General features: G+C 42.4%; 1 long non-coding RNA gene across 1 annotated transcript; it reads right to left on the bottom strand.

The window, feature by feature from the left end:
- Window positions 1-2,722: 2,722 nt before the first annotated feature.
- On the bottom strand, window positions 2,723-17,354 carry LOC115591148 (uncharacterized). The gene is made up of 2 exons (XR_003985910.1): window positions 17,236-17,354; window positions 2,723-2,889 (listed from the first exon to the last, which is right to left on the bottom strand). It is a non-coding gene; the product is annotated as an uncharacterized LOC115591148 (long non-coding RNA).
- Between the last annotated feature and the right edge of the window lie 707 nt (window positions 17,355-18,061).

The raw sequence follows: 18,061 nt of genomic DNA, 5'->3' as shown, positions 1-18,061 counted from the left end.
TTATTTGCCAGTTGTTGCCTTTTGGAAGCAAAGTTCCCCTCGATAAAGCTTCCTCTTTGTATAAGCAATCAGAGTCACAATAGAACTGGGATCTCTAGGAACTGAAACTGAATTCATACAAGACATACTGGAAAACAAATGGAAAATACTGAGGGAATTAGCAATAGTACAACACTGTATTGCTGCTAAATGCCTCTAGTTTCCTGGTTTGACCACAAATTATTTTCTTTCTCCAAAGTTACAGTTGTTTAACATTTAGACAGCACCCCTCTGTAGTCATGGCAATGTCAGCTACGCCAGGAGACAACTCAGTGAAGTGGCAATTGTGTTATGATGTCACTGCCAAGACATGGTGGATGGTGAGTTTGATTTTATTTTTCTCTTTTTCTAATAGCATTAATATGAAATAAATGAGGTGCTTTACTCAACCACGCCAGAACATGTTTGGATATTAAAACTGAATGAAATAATATAAAGAAAAATGTTCTACTGCAAGTAGTTACACTGGGACCCAACAACCACTGCAGAAACTCCGGGCAGCTGTCAGTTGCATTAAAGTGAAACTCTTGCCAAAATGCAACCAAGGCTTTATTTGTGATTGAATATGAGTCAAAACTTCTGGTAAATGTGAATGAATAGGTCATCGGTAGCATACTGGCTTCCGGCAACAACTATCCAAGCGAGAGGAGCGTCCCACCATTACTCTCCTTCCTGATGGTCGCACTTATAGACTAACTTTTGCCTGCCATGATGGCCGCGCGCTAGAGATGCAACAGCTAACGTGAGTAGTTCAAAAACCTTCTTTTTCGTAAACTCTGTGTACACAAACAATGTTCTCAATGCTCGTGTTCATGAGTAGAGACCCTGGTAATACTACGAGCAAAGTTTCATGTTGTGTCGAGCCTTCTTAGTGTTTTAAAAATAGCGATTTTGATGCCATCATATCCTGCCCCTAGCACTCCCGTTCAAAATGAACGTGCCCGAAAACGAAACTACGGTTATTCTTAAAAGTGCCTCTTTCATCATAATTATGCATTTACCCGAAGGTTTGACTCGTATTCAATCACAAATAAAGCCTCGGTTGCATTTTGGTGAGAGTTTCACTTTAAGTTTGCTAAGAATGTTGTCATGTTGAATCCTACTTGCTCTAAATACCACCATATTGATTTTGCAGGTTGATTTATTTTGCACACATATCACAACTGGATCAGACCTTCAAGTTTGCTTTTCATCCAAGTACTAACTGTACAACTGCGGCACATTATCTCTGTAGTTCGCTAGGAACAGCAAGAGTGTTTCTGTGTGTGTTAGTATGACAGCTCAGATGCAAAAACTCAACTAGTAATCTCCAAACCATGTGTATTTTAAATTATCTTATAGAATATTATACAGTAATTTACAATTTGAAAGCCTACATTTAAGCTTGTCATTTAAAAGGTATTTTAACCACACCAGTTCACATGAAATTATTCAAAAAAGGACATGGCGTTTACTGAGACCTGCTAGCTATACCCTATGTTTTTTATTTTTATTTTGCCGCATTATTTAATGGGGTGGAATAACAAACTGAATAATCAATTGTCAGCTCGTAAAAACAGATATTTTTCATTTGGGCTAACAGATAAGAGCTAGCGTTTCTTTTGCATTTTGCTCAGTTTTACATAAAGCAGGCCACGGCTATCTCACAAGCTAATTTCTGGGTGGATTTTGGCTCTGGTCATTGTGATGGATGTGTAGGGGTTTCAGGGTGTCATCAAAGCTGAATATTGCACAATACATGATATAGCCTTATAAGTAATGACTTGAAACCAAAATCCAATGTTCTATCACCTGCATTTTTAACCCTTTTCAGTCATTTTTGATGTGCTCTGTGCATGTGGCACACTTTTCTGTCAATTTTCTAGACACAGTGGCCCTTATCAATCTTGCGTGAAAACGGGTGCAGATCTGAGCGCAGAACTGGTTTTACGACAGGACACACGTGTGATTTATGAAACATTCATATCTGACCAATCTCAGTGTACGAGTGATCGGGTCTTGATAAATGCGGCAGCTGAATTCAATTGTCATTAACATGTTACGCCCTTAAAAATTCCTGGTTTGGAGGCCTCGCCCACTGGCAAGAAGAGAAACTTTTCCGAGATGGATATCAGCATCTTGACATCCGAGGTGGAGCAAAACAAAGATGTTCTTTTTGGCAGTCTGAAGAATGGAATTAAGGAGCTCATAAAAATGCTGGAAGAGGATAACGGAGGCAGTCAACAGCGTTGCCGTAGAGGAATGGACTCCGGCTGAGGTTTGAATACAATTCTCAATAACTTAACCTATGCCTAACTATTTAAATGAATCATTTATTCACCTGCAGCCTGAAAGCTTATGCCTGCTAATTGATCAAGACAATTATTTACATTTAGGTCAAGAAAAAGTGGTCGGATTTAAAGCTGGCCACCAAAAAGCGTGTTACTGCACTTAGGCGCAGCGTCAGGCAGACTGGAGAAGGCCAACCAGACTCCAGCCTGATCCTGACGGGGACAGAGGAAAAAAAATTGCCTCGTTGATTGGGTCCGAGTCGATCGCTGGCATAACTGGTGGAGGAGACACAGACGAACTCGCGTCAGAGCCAGAGCAGAATGGTAACTAACAACCCCCTTTTGCTTGCATTGTAAAATCTATCAAACTCTGACTGTACACCATTTCTTACAAATAATTAGGCTTACACATGTTACATGGGTATACATTTTTATTGTATTTTGAAATGTTTCAGAGCCAGGCACCAGCACCATGTCGGCCAGGTCTCCTCCCCAGAGTGGTCCCACTGCTGCCGAGAGTGAGCGCGTGCCCTCTGCCCCCCGCGCTGTGCCAAGACCAAACATCATCACGGCAGAGGTCCTGGAGAGACAAATAGAAATATAGAATAGAATAGAATAGAAAAGATCTTTATTGTCATTGTACAACGAAATTGCAAAGCAAACCCGTTATCAGTGCAAATTATAGATAAAAAAACAAAAAACATAAGAACATTGATACTAGGATAAATATAAATAAAAATACATAAATACCAAGCACACAGCTCACGTGCATCATGTCATACTCAAAGTCATGAGATTATTGCACAGTCATGAGATTTTTTCACAGTCATGAGAATTATTGCACAGTCAGGCACACATTCTTTTATGCCTTTGTGGTTTCTGGGCTTCTCTTCTTTAAGGTGTCGGCGTGTAGTTTGATCATAAAAGGAGTCTGCGGGGGCAAGGCGGGTGGAATGAAGAAGCAATCTTTATTAAAACAGAATCTAGCGCCTTGAATCCGGGTCAGAAAGCGGCCGCTTTCTGACATCACCAAATCTGTGGACAAAACAATGCCAAAAATGCTCTCGGGGCCTTCTTAAAGTCCTTTGGGCTGTACCTGCCTACTCCTAATTGGTCACTGTGGTGGGTTGAGGGTCCATCTATCCAATTGGCATGAAAAGGAGGTGGTCTATCTTCCCTGCTCATCTCCCATAAATGGCTAATCTGTTACTCTCCCTCCTTGGGTCTTGTATTCCAAAATTACCTAAATGATCTTCTATCCTTTTCTGGAGATGTACACGTTTAGATATCTTCCTCCATCTGACATCTGACGGAGTCAGGCTCCGTTTTAGTCCCTAGTGGCCTTGTCTTCTGCTAACCTTTAACCCACACACAGCTGAATGCTGCCTCCAAGGTCCCTTGGAGCTGTAAGCCCCGTATTGTCTCCATTCCTTAACTTACACAAGGAGGAACAGGTTAAATTTAAACTGAGTTGAATTAAGGGCCAGGATGTGTTGCAGTCCAGATACCTCACCTTGATTGTATTCAGCGACACTATTGCTCTCGGGTAAAAACTGTTCTTGAACCTGTTTGTCCGGCATTTTATCATCCTGTTTCAAAAAGTTCATGTACTGGGTGTGATGGGTCCCTTATGATGTTTTGAGCTTTTTTAAGGCACCTTGCACTGTACAGTTCATCTAGGGAGGGGAGAGAGCAGCTAGTGATCATCATGGCAGTGTTTATGACCCTCTGAAGTGCTTTCCTCTCTGCCGCTGTGTGGCATACCATACACACATGCAATATGTCAACACACTCTCTATTGTGCAGCGATAGAAAGACACAAGCAGTTTTTGTGACAGGTGGTTCTTTTTGAGGAGTCTTAGAATGTAAAGTCTCTGCTGTGCCTTTTTGATGGACACTGAGGTGTTCGCACTCCATGACAGGTCCTCCTCGATCTGGATGCCAAGGAACCTGAAGTCAGAGACCCTCTCCACATAGTCCCCGCTGATGTACAATGGTTGGATACTTGCCGTTTTCTCCATCCGGAAGTCCAGGATCAGCTCCTTCATTTTGGTGGTGTTAAGGACCAGGTTATTTTCCCTGCACCACCCAGTCAGCCGCTCCACTTCATTCCTGTAGGCAGACTCATCCCCCTCAGAAATGAGTCCCACTACTGTGATGTCATCTGCAAATTTAATAGTGGTGTTGCTGGCATGGGCAGGGGTGTAGTCATAAGTGAGGGTGTAGAGTAGGGGGATCAGCACGCAGCCCTGGGGGGTTGTCACGGGTTGAGGGGTGTGATGTGACTGCATGTGGTTGCTCCGCCTCGAAGCGAGCGAAGAAGATGTTCAGTTCCTCCGCCAACGAAGCATCTCCATCATCCACTGCGAGGATGTGGGATTTGTAGCCGCCCCTGCCACACCTGCCTTGTGTTGTTGATGCTGAGGTGTCCCTCTATCCTCCTCTGGTATGCTGTCTTGGCCTCTCCTCACGCTGGCTCTGGCAGAACTGTACTGTGCCCCATCACAACACCTGAAAGCCTTGTTTCTCTCCTTCAGCAGGGTCCTGACCACTCCAGTCATCCAGGGCTTTTGATTTGGATAGACCGGGATGCGCTTCTCGGTGGTAACAATATCCGTGCAGAACTTGATATAGCTCAGTAGGGATAAGTGTGGTCCTCCAGGTCCTGCTGTTCAAAGATGCCCCAGTTTGTTCTCTCAAAGCAATCCTGGAGCTGTTGAGAGGTGTCCTCAGGCCAGATTTTAACAGTCTTAGTTGTCGGGGGAGCACTTTTCCTGAGGGGGGTGTATGCTGGAATTAACAGCACGGACAGGTGGTCGGACTGGCCCAGGTGTGGTAGTGGCTTAGCCCTGTAGCTACTCTTGAGTATGCCTTGTCCAGAGTGTTTTCTCCCCTAGGAGGACAGTTTTCAATTCTGCATGGTTAAAGTCCCCAGCAATGATGTGCACTGCCTCAGGATACGCGCTTTATTGACTGCTAATAGAGTGATGTAACAGTCCGAGATCCGTGCTAGCATTGGCCGCCGGTGGTATGTAAACAGCAATTAGCATGACAACATTAAACTCCCGTGGAAGGTAGATGGGCCTGCATTTCACAGTAACGTACTCCAGGTCTGAAGGGCAGTGACTGGTAACAGTCTTGGTGTTGGTGCACCAGCTGTTGTTGACGTAGATGCATAGCCCCCCTCCTCTGCTCTTACCGGAGTCTTTGGTCCTGTCATGCCGATGTGCTGTGCGGCCTGCTAGATTGATAGCCGTGTCCGGGATGATGGGTGAAGCCACGTCTCCGTGATGAGCAGAATGCAGCTGTCCCCGACGATCTTATTTGTCACAATCTGCAGCTTCAACTCTTCCAGCTTGTTGGTGAGGGATCTTGCATTTGATAAAAAAAATGCTGGGAAGCGATAGTTTGAATGGTAGCTTGTGGTGCCTAGCTAGTGCGCCGGCTCTGCAGCCCCGTTTTTGCTTCCTGTCCCTGCACCATCTCCGCCTTCTTCCCCTGGGGAATGTAATCCACGGAGAGCCCGGCGTCCTGGCTATGTCCGCCGGTATCTTGTGTGAGCGAATAAACTCAGCTGTGATGTCTTGCTCACTCCGTAGTCCCAACTTTAGAAGTTCGGGTCGGCTGTAGATGTTATTCGCCCGGCTTAATGTGAACAAACACACACACCATACAGGCAAAAGTATCAAAAACTTGCACCAAAAAAGAGAGCTCTGAACCGCTGCATCTGTGCGCACCGCCATCTTGCTTCTCAGGTGAGAAATATGCAGTTTATTGGCCTCAGTTGTCGCCGTGCTTGAGGCAATAAATAACACATTAAAAGAAATTAATGAAACTCTAAAAAAGCCTTAATAAAATGTTTAAATGACTAAATGTTGTCCATTGTCTCTGTTTAGTATGCCTTTAGTTAATTTCACCTAGAATACTTCACATTACTGATTAAATACTGCAGAGCATTTGCAAGAGTTTAAGGTATACTTTACGTTTTAAAAGCGATGAATGAGGTCCTGTCTCCTCCGTATCCACCTGTTTCCTCGGGAGCCTATGGGGGCTGCCATGACAGAAAACTACTTCCGCCGGTGGTTGTCTGTTTCCGGTTGCCTTGCAACTGCATGACTGACCGCTGCCGCTAAGCTAGCCCTAAACAACTAGCGTTAGGTCATAAGTGCTAAATTGTTTTTAAAATGAGCTCAGGTACAACATGTGCCGCTGTTGGTTGCCACAACCATTCATGAAAATTGAAGTTTTTTTCAGAAATGTCTCCTGTAGTACATCAACAACTTAGACAAACTTGTCCGTGCCCTGCGCCCTACACGCCATGCTGAGTAAGGAGAAACGGAGACTAGCGCAGCTCGCGGCTTTGACACTAGAATAAATATATGGGTTTATGAATATCTTCCGCTGCTGCATGACTGCATGTCTTCCCTAACCCGGCGATGTCCGAGCAGCCGCCTGTCTCCACGACTTCACTTTCCTTCAGCATTATCCATGCTGTATGTTTAGCTTGACTGACGCTGTGGCTGGGCGCTACTGTTGCCTTCAGAAATATAAACTCGCTGTGTTTCTTCAACAGTACTTTCCCTATTTTGTTACTGTGCAGGTAGTTGTATGCTTCTGTGCTTTTGTAACTGCGTAATTCTCCGCCGTCAACACCTTCAGAAAATATAAGATATAATATATAAGATAAGATAAGATATAAGATGTTAGCTACATGTCGATGTAGCTAACGTCGGGCTAATGCTTCATGTCATCTGCCCACTCCGTGAGAACTGACGGGTGAGGACTGTCCTCACGACTTATTAAAATATCTGTACTGTGTATCCACCTCCGATTTTTATCCATTCTGTCGCCTTCTTTGTGTTAAAAGCCGGTTTTTAGAGCGAGCACGACAGCTACATTAGCGTAAACACCGAGGTCAGCCAGTTCAACCGGAAGAGCATAACTGAATACCGCTATGAACCATGGGTAAACTCACGAAGTCAGGAATAAGGTGGATAGCCCCCAGGCTTTGCTGGCCACGGTTCCATGGGCATTGGCTCATCTGGCGGCGCCGGCACATCAAAAGGCACTCCACTCACTAATGCAATGTTGTGCAAAACTGAACAGGCCAAAATAATATTGCACACTTTCTCTGGGGTATACAGTAGCGTTCCCCCTGCTGGTCCAAGACAGAGCCACCTGCCCTTTAGCAACCCGATGCAGCGCTCCACTGTGACCCATGTGCGCACTATTGAATTTTGTTTTATTCGTTTTAAGAATCCGTTTCGATCCGTCCAAAATATGTGACTGCTTATGCTGAATGACAGCTGAAGTTTGTTTTTTTTTTTAATTGGCTTTTATGTTTTATTAAACAAAAACAACATACAAGTATAGGGCAACAGGCTGAAAAGACATGAATTGAAGGTTATGCCATGTGTGACAAAAATAAAGAAGTTTCAGTTCCTTCACATACACAACATGTCATTATTAGTAGCCAAATATACATAAACACAAACCAACACAGACAGCCACAGAGACAAACAAACAAACAAAAACAACCATAACAACAAGAACAACAGGGGATGGGGCCATATCATTCGTAAACTCTGTGATGTCATTAAATTTATTAACCACATCAAAGCACACGCGCTGAACTCGCGCCTGTTTGAGCAGCTTTGTAAGGAGATGGACGCGGAGCACAAACGCCTTCTCTTATACACAGAAATAAGATGGTTATCCCGAGGGAGATCACTGGCCAGAGTGTTTAAATTACGAGAGCCGCTGGAGAGATTACTCTCAGAAAAAAAGGCACCGCTGGCAGCACATTTCAGTGACGAGGAATGGGTCGCAAAACTCGCTTACTTGTGCGACATATTCAACCTGCTCAATGAACTCAATCTGTCACTTCAGGGGAAAATGACAACTGTCTACAAGCTGGCAGATAGAGTAGCTGCATTTAAAGCCAATCTGGCTTTGTGGGGACGGCGTGTGAACAGAGGTATATTTGACATGTTTCAAACATTAGTGGGGATTTTGGAGGAGACTGAGCCCGAACCTTCATTCTCCTAGCTGGTGCACTATCACCTGTCTTTGCTTCTAAAAGAGTTTGAGCGCTACTTCCCAACCACAAAAGACCCACGAACTGCCAAGGAATGGATCCGCAACCCATTTGTCAACAAACAAGGTGAATCCAGCATGTCTATGCAAGAAGAAGATCAACTGCTGGAGGTCGCAAATGATGGCGGCCTTAAAAGTATGTTCGAGACAACAACTCTGCCGATGTTCTGGATTAAAGTAAGGGCAGAACACCCTGAAATCGCCACAACAGCACTGAAAAATCTGTTGCCATTTCCAACATCCTATTTGTGTGAAGCCAGGTTTTCTGCAGTGACAGCAACCAAAACAAAATTACGCCCCAGATGGGGCCATCTCGATGCAGAGAAACAAGCTCAGGGCTCCCACTGATTCAGAGTTGTAGTGAATATTATTTTTAATGCACTTTATATTTGTTTTGTGGTGTATCTTATTTTGAAGCCATGTTTAAATGTTACCATAGCAACCAGAGGGTGTTGGGGGGCAGAGAGGATGTTAGTCATGTTATGTTGTTGGCGTGATGTTACGAGGCGATGCTAAAGTTACATACGAGTACACAGTGGATTCACGTTTATTATTATATTTAGAAAAAACACAGTTTTTCTGCCACTGGTATCATTTTATTTTGTTGTATTTACAACGCAATCTACCCCCCCCCCCTCAAATTTTGTCGCACATGAAACCGGTCCGTAGTGCAAAAAAGGTTGGGGACTGCCACTGGCCATCTTCGCGTACCGCCTTTGACGGAGTATGTCCTATCCATCTGGTCCAGGACGTCCTCACCGTCCTTGGTGTTGTTGTCGTACATCGCAGACTCTGGTTTTGCCTTCGCCCCACTAAAGGTGCCCACACCTGTGTCCACAGTGCTCAGGATGCAGACTTTCTTCCTTGGCTTTCCCTGGTACACGGTCAGAGTTGCATCACTTCAGCACCTTCATGTTGAACATCTCCGCTTGCTGTTTCACTGAGGGGGCAACTCCCATTTTTGTTTGCCCATGGTGCCAACCAGGCTATATAATCCAACTATAAAATAATCGACTTACAAGTAAATTCACAAAGAAACACAGCTGGAGACCACAAACAAAGTTAGAGACAAGAGAGACAATGAAAGAAGCAAACCGCTCAAAAAATAAAACAATGAAACTCCGCAAAATTATGTGTGGTCAATATGACTGTTATGGCAATTATGAAATAGGGAAAACATATCACATAACACGTATTTCCTGTTATTTCACGAGCTAGAAGATGACCCTTGGACAATTTTGGAAATAGTTTGGATAGTCTTGGACTGTTGGAAATCCACGTGAGATGCACATGAGACTCATCCACTTAATTAACAGCCTAATGGTCACTTTGTCTCCAACTCTTCCTCCGTATCGTGGCAGGAGGCAACCAGCCAGCAACCAGTCAGCGTCAAGTTAGATTACGTAGATGAGAACGTAGGTGCTGACTGGCCAAAGAGGAGTCCTAGTTATCTGCACTCGATTGCTCTTCCTCAACTACCCGGATGTCAGTCACAGTAAATCGAAATTGAATTTTGAAAACTGAATTTGAATTGTGAGAACTGAATGTGAAAATATATAGAGAGTTGAATTTCCCAAACTAATAAATTCAATTTCAAAATATAATATTCAGATTCAGTTTTTCAATGCAATAAATCAAATTTAACAATACAATTCAAATTATGTGATTCAAATTCAGTTTTCTAATGCAATTAATCAAGTTTAGCAATTCAAATTCAAATATTGATGATTCTAATTCAGTTTCTAGAGGCACATATTTCAGCCCATACCCTCACCTCATCCTTATCAGACAGATCACAAAAGATCCTCTCTAGAGTCAGAGTTAGGTTAGTCTGTTATATACTCCTGTAGAAACACAGAAGTGCAAATTGCCAGACTGCATGGATGAAGACCATTGCCTCTGTAGAAATAAAGGGCTCATTCTAAAGTAACAAAAACAAACACAGAAATGGTTATTGGTTTCAGGTGAATATAGACTGATAAACATAATTATGAATATCATTTCAATTTTTGCCAATGGATCCTCCTAAAACTCCCTAAAATCCTAACCACTAGAACTGTCAAGAGGGCATATTTGTTTACCCAGAGTTTATTGTGGAGTCGCAGCAACTTAAAACACTGTGATTGAGAAACTTCCAGTGGCAGTGGCAGTGCAGTGATGATGTGTGTCATCAGCGTGCGGCAAGCTCAAACTGATCATTGTTTGGGGTGCTCAAATGTGGAATGGAAACTTAAAACCTTAAAGGAGTGTTCAGTGAAACAGTGATTTGCGACATGGTATCAGGTTGTAGTTTGTTACACAGAATTGCAAAAAAAACCGATTGTGAGCATTTCTTTTGGACTTGAATGAATGACCAACTCTGAAGAATTCTATATTTACTCATGTAGAGGATGACGGGTGATGGTTTACCTTAGAAACCACATAAATAAACCACTATTTTGTTCATTTCTAGTGTATCATGAATGTGGTAGGACTGTACCTGACTCTAGATTTTTTTCTGTTGATCAGACTCTGAATTCAACATCTGTTGAAAAATATCTGTAAGTAGTAGGTGCAATTAGTACAGCAGCAGGTAGCGATATGCACAGGCTCATTGCGAGCCAAGGGCTAGAAATAAAGACAGCTCACCTTCAAATGTCAAATTTGCACTTGGCACATAAACAAACCTACGTTAATGCAACATAATGTTGTTTATTTGCCTTAAAATAGCAGCTTCAAACTCATGTGACAAGGCGTTCTGTCTTGTTATAGAGTGAATGGTGTCTCTGTTAATTGTTTCTGCACTGTTATTTTAGTGAGAGGGAGGAATCACAGTGTTACACGCAGTAAGTCATGCTATGCGGGGTCGAGTTCAAGTCTGAGCTAGCACCTACATCACGTCTGACAAAGTTGACCCGAGCCAAAATGTTACATACACTGAACAAAAATATAAACGCAACACTTTTGTTTTTGTTCCCATTTTTCATGAGCTGAACTCAGAGATCTAAAACATTTTCTATATACACAAAAGAACCATTTCTCTCAAATATTGTTCACAAATCTGTGTTAGTGAGCACTTCTCCTTTGCCTAGATAATCTATCCCACCTCACAGGTGTGGCGTATCAGTAAGGGTGTGCAAATCCGGATATAGGATAAAGAATTTTGGAAAAACTCTGTCTCTGTCTCAGTTGTCTCAGTCTCTATGCTGAGGTCTTTGTGCCCTCAAGCCACTACTCCACCACCTGGTCACTGCTTGTACCTGCTTACTTCAGACTGATAACATGTACACTGATGTAAAGTGTCTAATAACCTCCAATAGTACTCAGCTAAAGTACTTCAGTACATGTACTTAGTGTAAACTTGTTGTTGTCACATTAAGCAACTTACTGTTTAATACTGTGACTAATACCTCCGTCAGCTGTAAGTGGTTCGCTCAATCAATGATTACCTCCTTTCGCTGTTAGCTCATGCTGTCGGGCTCGACATAAATGGCTTTTGCCTCGTCCTCTCCCTTGGGGATGAGAGAAAACGTACTTCAATAAATTGAACTGACAACTTCTGACAATGACAGAGTGCATCCACCCATAGTTGCATGTCTCTCTCCACAGTGCTGTGTCAGCGCTCATTACAACCCCTGGCTCGTTACTCACTGCAAGATGTAATATTAAGAGAATTGTTCTGCGGTTCATCAAAACATTTTACTCCACAGTAAATGCCTCACTCAAACATTACAGAGATATTTCTATATGATATAATTTGTTTCACTTGTTTCAATGTTTCACATTATCAAATGTCAACACTATAATAACTGCAAATAACAATGAATAAAACTAAATTACTAATAAATAACGATGAATATCAATACATAAACACAATAGGCAGTATATTTATTTCAATGAGAGAACGCACATCGTTTTGTATTTTTTGTCATCCTTTGTACAAATCTTTTTTGTAAATTGATTCAAAGGACTTGGAACATGTTCAGGACAGTTTATGTTCAGAAGAACCGTTCATGTTCAGAAGAACCCATTCAAGTAAAAAAAAAACTGTTAATATTGACGTTTGAGAAGACTCTGCCTTAGCGGCCCCCAGATAAATTTAATTTGAGACCCCTGCTCTAGGGACTAAAAGCAGACCTGAACCTGATGACCTCAGAGTTCTGGATGATTCATAACGTGGCAGCAGATCACAAATGCATTTTGGCCCAAAACAATTCAGTCCTTCATAAACCAAGAGCAGGATTTTGAACTCTATTCTTTGACAGCCAGGAAGCCAGTGTAAAGATCTAAGAACTGGAGTGATGTGAACGATTTTTTTGGTTTTTGTAAGGACTCAAGCAGCAGCATTCTGAAACAGAAACAGCTGTCTGATGGAGTTTTTAGAGAGTCCTGTAAAGACACGGTTACAGTAGTCTGCTCAAGATAAATGCGTGGAAGTGAAGTTTCTCAAAATCCTATGGAGACATAAGTTCTCTTATCCTGGATATATTCTTAAGGTGATAGTAGGCTGACTTTGTAAATGTCTTGGCGTGGCTGCTGAAATTCAGCTCTGAGTCCATGATTCCAGGCAGGTTTCAGGCTTGGTCTGTAGTTTTCAACATTACAGACTGAAGCTGAGCAGAGACTTTTAGCCGTTCTTCTTCGGATCCAAAAACAATTATTTCAGTTTTATCTTTGTTTAACTGAAAAAAATAAACCTGTCACATACAATCACTTATTTGTTCAATGAATCTACTCTGCGTTCGCATGGGATTATAGTCCCCTGGTCATATGTTATATACATTTGTGTGTCATCTGCATAACTATGGTAACATATTTCCTTGTTTTTTCATTATATGAGCTAGAGGAGGCATGTAAATGTTGAATAGAAGGCGCCCCAGAATGGAGCCCTGGGGTACTCTGCTTGTCAGTTTCATCTGCTCAGATGTGTAATTACCAAAGTAGTCTCTATCATTTAGATAGGCTTTAAACCAATTTAGTACCAACCAGTTTTCCAGTCGGTCCAGTAATTTATTGTGGTTGACTGTGTCAAACTCAGAACTGAGATCCAGTAAGACTAACTAAAATAAAATAATACAAAAAAAGACTAACATTTTTCCACTGTGTTATAAAAAAATTTCATTGAGGACCTTGGCAAGAGCAGTCTCAGTGCTGTGATGTGGTTCATATCCTAATTCGAAAACATCAAAACAGCCATTTATTATCTAGCAACTGTTCAGCCGTTAAAAAACAGCTTTTTTTCAATGATTTTCATCAAAATTGGGATGTTTCATATGGCCTATAATTATTCATCACTGATGTGTCTAGATTTATTGATTGCTGTTTTCATGGCTCAGGGGAAGACAGCTGAGAGAACAGATATGTTGATAATATGCAGCAGATCTGGAGTCATGTAGTCTGAAACTTTTTTGAAGAACCCTGCTGGTAAAATATCCAGGCAGCAGAAGGAAGATTTCAAATGCTGTATAATGTCTTGCAGGTTTTTGTCATTGATTGGATCAAATTGTGTCATGGTAGTAAAGTTGGTTTTAGATGGACAACTGACAACACCTCCTGTACCTGGTACAGTGGAACTGACTGCTTGTCTAATGTTCTGAATTTTGGCAGTGAAGAATGATGCACATTCATTACAGGCGCTGGTAGACAGATGTTCAGAGGCTCCTGGCACAGGAGGGTTTGTTAGCCTGTCGGCAGCAGCAAACAGGGCACGTTCTGTACTTGGTGATAATGTCTGAGAAGGACTGCTTTGACTTTTTTCAGTTCCAAGTTAAAAATGTAAAGTCTCTCTTAATGAATGAACATGAGGGGGGTTATGGTTTGTTGACATGGAAGTTCAAGTCACCAACAATTAACACACAGAGTCAGTGCTGATAAGAGACGGTAACTCGGGGCGCCCTTTAGCTCAGTTGGTAGAGCGGGCGTCCCTTTGCTGCATGTTACTCCCCCTCTCTCTCCTCCGGTTTCCTGTCACCCTCTTCAGCTGTACTGTCAATAAAGCCATGAAGGCCATAAAAATATATAAAGATAAAAAGAGACAGCAACTCAACAAGGTCACCAGAACAATCTGTACAGTATGTAGATGGCCTGTAGATGGTTAGAAATATAGCCCGAGAAGATGAGTTTAACTGAAGAGCCACATATTCAAGACAAGGCAAATTTTCATAAAAAATCTGCTTGCATTTGTGACGACCCCTCCCACTTTGCCTACCTGTTTGTTTATGACTGACTCCTTTCTTACCTACACACCCCATTTGTAAATAAGTTAATTCAGTTATGTTAAATAAAACTAACGTATTTTTCCGACTATAAGTCGCTCTAGAGTATAAGTTGCATCAGTCAAAAAATGCGTCACGAAGAGGAAAAAACATATGTAAGTCGCACCTGACTATAAGTCACATTTATTTAGAAATTATTTCACAAAATCCAGGACCAAGAACAGACATTTAATCTGGAAAGGCAAGTTATTCGACAACACAATAGCACACATAACAGCAGGCTTAATAGGTGTCCGGTATGTTAACTTAACATATTAACAACAGTTCAGCTACACAATTGCATAAAAACATACCTAGAAGGCTGAATAGGCTAATTTAACACAACACGCCAACGAATTCGACAAGCAAGTTACCGGTAAACAAGTTCATCAAGCTCTCGATCTCATTCCACATCACTGAATCCATTGAATTCTTCATCCTCTGTGTTGCTTCTGAACAACTCCGCCAACTCCGGCGGAAGATGAAGCACTGTCTCCTTTTCTGTGGGGTTGTCGTCACACTCAGCATCAGTTCCAGTTATTCCAGCCTTTCTGAATCCCAACAGGATGGTTACGGTCGTCACTGAAGTCCATGCTTTGTCGATCCATCCAAGGACTTGCTGTAAAGTTGCATGGCGCATCCTCACAGTTGCCGTGAAGCTGTGCTCTCCATCCTTTATCCACTTCTCCCACAGGCGACGTAAGACTGCCTTAAAGTTCCGGTTCTTAGATGTCAAGTGGCTGGAGTACTTTGGTTAAGCCTCCGGAGATGACAGTAGGTATGGAGTTGCAAGCTTTTATTTTATCTTTGAACTGTGGCATTATGTGTGCTCGCATACTGTAAATTACAAGCAGGGCTTTGCATGTTTTAAAGAAGCCATCAGGAAGCTTAGTGTAGCACTTTGTAAGCCACAAGTTCATCATTTCTTGAGCCATCCACCCTTTCTCATTCACGGCCACGACAACTGTGGGAGGAGATTTGTCTTTTGGCATGGTTTTCCATTTGAAAATGACCATTGGTGGCAATTTCGATCCATCTCCACAACATGCCAGCACCACTGTGAAGTAGGGCTGGGCGATATGGACCAATAGTCATATCCCGATATATTTTGGCTGAATATCGATATACGATATATATCCCAATATTTTTATTGCAAATTGAGAGCAAATGTTCAGTCAAAGTCAAAGCCAAATATGACATGTGGGTGGGAATTTCGTCATTTTAGGGGCAAGTCCATTTGGCCTTCACTTTTTTTTTTTTCCAGGGGCACCAAGGCCACATGACAGGGCACAAAGACCACTAAGTAAAATTTGTTGATTTACTTTTCAGACTGATACCATAACATCCTAATTTATAATAAGACATGGATTATGTATCAAAACGTTTTTTAAATACCAATATCAAGTTGATGTTACATTAGAAAACAGTTTGTTTTTTAAGTAGGGTTAGGGTGAGGTGAGTTTTGTGACACTATACTGAATATTAATGTTATTGAATATTTCTCCCAATAGAAATTCCCCCAAATAATGGCAAAGCACATTTTTTCCCAAACAAAAAAAATGTAGAATAACCAGCAGGAGACCACTGATGTGTGGAATGATTTTGGTGACACTACACTCTGAATAATAGGGAAGTTATTGAATGTTTCTCTTTTCGGTGTGGCACTTTGTAGACGGTCCCTGCGCCCTCGTCTCACAGACGGCTGACCATAGAGACCAGAGTTAATGTCCAGACGCTCGTTTAGATGAAAATACGCTTGTAGCTCGTTGTCTTCCTTACTACCGTAGGAAAGAGCCGTCAGTTGTGTTTTAACAAGGTTTCACTTATGAGTTATTGATCCGGGAAGTTCGAATCTGTGAATATATTTCCAACTTTACCGGACTAAATCACACCACATAAGTCAGTTACGTATCATATCAAACCGGCTGCGCTCGCTCGCTGTGCTGTAAGTTTTGTTCTTCTGTTTTGAGACGCTGCTGCTGTTTGAGAGGCTTTCACGTGAGATCATCGTGATGATGAGACTCCACCTGCGCGAACCGCGAACTCACTGAAGTTACTGTGAGTGACTACTGTGCACTCAGGTGGCTGTAATTAAAGGCAAGCTCGCTACGCTGACCGGGCCAGGGGCACAGAGGCCACTGTGGCCGTACGATGATTTTTTTTCACGGGGCATCAAGGCCAAAGTGCGGGGCAACAATAGTTTGTTGAAGAGTGCTGGAGTGTCTGTTCCAGCCCCTCCCCTCTCTGTGCATGAAGGAGGAGGGGCGCGGGGAGCAGTGCAGAGAGCTCCGGGTCAGCAGCTTACCCGGAGCAAGGATCACAGCGCAAATTTGAACTATATCGATATAAGCGATAGGGTCTAATTCCATATCACATTTAAAAATATATCGATATATGTTTTATATCGATATATCGCCCAGTCCTACTGTGAAGTGTGATTTCTCATGACCAGTTGTCACTATATTCACACTTTTCTGCCCTTTCTCTGCAACACTTTGGCCCATGGGAATGTCAAACGTGAAGGGGACCTCGTCCATGTCTGATAATATAATCCGGTGACACGTTGTGTTCAGTTACCTGCTTTTCAACAAACTCACGGAAACTGTTGACCTTGGCTTGGAAGTCTGCTGGCAGTTTCTGACACACCGTTGTCCGTGTTCTGATAGAGGTGGTTGCGTTGCATGAAGCGGTAACACCAAGAAGGCCCTCCTGCAAAGTCATTTATTCATCTCCTTGGCAACTACCAGGGCGTGGAGATGTAACTGGACAGTTGACAAGCCTCTCCCGGCAGCACGTTGTTCAAGCGCCCATCTGTGGACTCGTCCCCTTAAGCTCTGGCCATCTTGCTTTAGGCCCGCGATTAGCTTTCTTTGTTTTCTTCATTGTAGTAGGAGTAACCTCTGCTTTTTGCCAGTCCCTCACAAGTTTTTCACTCGCTCCAGACTTTCTTTCTGCAGCTTGATCAACGTTTTTGGCTGCATATCTTACTACCTGCAGTTTGTTATCTACAGAATAGGATTTTCTTTTTAGGGGTATTTTGTTTGTGTTCAGTCTTTCTCAGGTGTCTTTAAGTTAATGTTTAAGTTAATTTTTTCAGTGGTACAAGAGCAGCATATAGTTTTCACAAGCCTAGAGCGCCCTCTCACGGCTGTAGACAGTAATGTTTACCTCCTTGGTTCTTGGTAAATTATATATATTTTGATATATAAGTCGCACCTGACTTTGAGTCGCAGGACCAGCCAAACTGTGAAAAAAGTGAGACTTACTGTCCGGAAGATACAATACTTTTCGTGCTCTGTGTGTGGCCTCCCTTTTTGCCACCTTAGAGCCAGGTGGTGACACATTTGAGTAACTCATTAAACAGAATACTTACACCTCTTATGCATTCTAGTTTCACTTATGAAAGAGAAGTTTGGAGAGCTT

The sequence above is a fragment of the Sparus aurata genome, chromosome 11 (assembly GCF_900880675.1).
Source record: "Sparus aurata chromosome 11, fSpaAur1.1, whole genome shotgun sequence".
NCBI lineage: Eukaryota > Metazoa > Chordata > Actinopteri > Spariformes > Sparidae > Sparus > Sparus aurata.
The sequence above is the reverse complement of the archived record's forward strand: the minus strand, read 5'-3'. Positions and strand labels throughout refer to the sequence as shown.